This window comes from Schistocerca piceifrons, chromosome 5 (assembly GCF_021461385.2).
Source record: "Schistocerca piceifrons isolate TAMUIC-IGC-003096 chromosome 5, iqSchPice1.1, whole genome shotgun sequence".
NCBI lineage: Eukaryota > Metazoa > Arthropoda > Insecta > Orthoptera > Acrididae > Schistocerca > Schistocerca piceifrons.
The window spans coordinates 76035729-76037197 of record NC_060142.1 but is presented as its reverse complement, the minus strand read 5'-3'; positions in this window follow the sequence as shown (position 1 = coordinate 76037197).

The window sequence follows — 1469 nt, the reverse complement described above, 5'->3', positions numbered from 1 at the left end:
GGTCCCTAGACTTACACACTACTTAAAGTAACTTATGCTAAGAACAACACACACACCCATGCCCAAGAAAGGACTCGAACCTCCAGCAGGCGTGGATGCGCAGTCCGTGACATGACGCCTCAAACTGCATGGCCACTCCTTGCCTAGAGTATGGAAGCAAAGGAACACATACGTTTCGTTACATTTAAGGGAAGATGCCGTTATATGGACAAATGGTACCAAACATACTTGCAAGACAGCACAACAATTTCAGGTAAAGTATTTGCAAAACTACTGGTCGAAAGGCATATAGGAAGATTTAATGAGGGATTTGCTGTGTAGAGAGCGATATCAGTCATGATATGACTCATTAACTGATTTCTGCAAACGCTGGTGAGCGAAAGTATGTATGTACTCAGTAGAACAGCTCACAAAGGGAGGGAATCTCCACGGTACACAGTCACTGTAAAAAAAGCTTCGAAAGAAAAGGAGATTATTGAATAATAGGTGTAAAACAAAGCATAAGGCTACAGGTACAGAGATTCTGAATGAAACCCACTTGGCTGTCAAGACAGCAGCATGATACCTTCAGTGACTACTGTAGCAGCATATTGACAAATGACGTTTCACAAAATCCAAAGAAACTCTGGTTGTATGTAAAGGCTGCTAGCAGCACCAAAGTTAGTGTCCAATTCATAACGAACGCCGTTTTCAGATGTTCTTTACAAAGGAAAACCCAGGAGAATTGCCTCAATTTAATCGCCATACCACAGAAAATTTAGATGCAATAAGTATTTCTGTCAGTGGTGTTCAGAAACAGCTGAGATCTTCAAAACTGAACAAACCTCCATATCCAGATGCAATCCCTGTAAGATTCTGTACTGAATTGTGGCTGAGTTAGTCTCTCTTCCAACTATAATCTATGGTACAGCCCTGAAAAAAAAAACATGCCCAGTTCTTGGAAAAAGGCTCAGTTCACACCTGTCTACAAGAAGGGTAGTAGAAGTGATCTGCATAACTACCATCCAGTATCTTTGACATCGATTTGTTGTAGACTCTTAGAACATATTCTGAGCTCAAACATAATGAACAAATTTACCTCCTCAATGCCAACCAGCATAGATTTTGAAAACATCGTTCATATGAAAACCAGCCCGCACTTTGTTCGCATGACATTCTGAAAGTTTTGGATCAAGGCAACCAGGTACATGCAGTGTTCTTTGATTTCTGAAAAGCGTTTGACTCAGTACCACACCTACGCTTATTGTCAACAGTACGATCATATGGGGCATCAAGTGAAATTTGTGATTGGATTGAGGACTTTTTGGTAGGGAGGACAGGGCATGTAATCTTGGATGGAGAGTCATCGTCAGATGTAGAAGTAAATTTGACTGTGCCCCAGGGACGTGTGCTGGGACCCTTGCTGTTCATGTTTTATATTAATTACCTTGCAGACAATATTGATAGTAAAATCCCTCTTTGTGCAGATG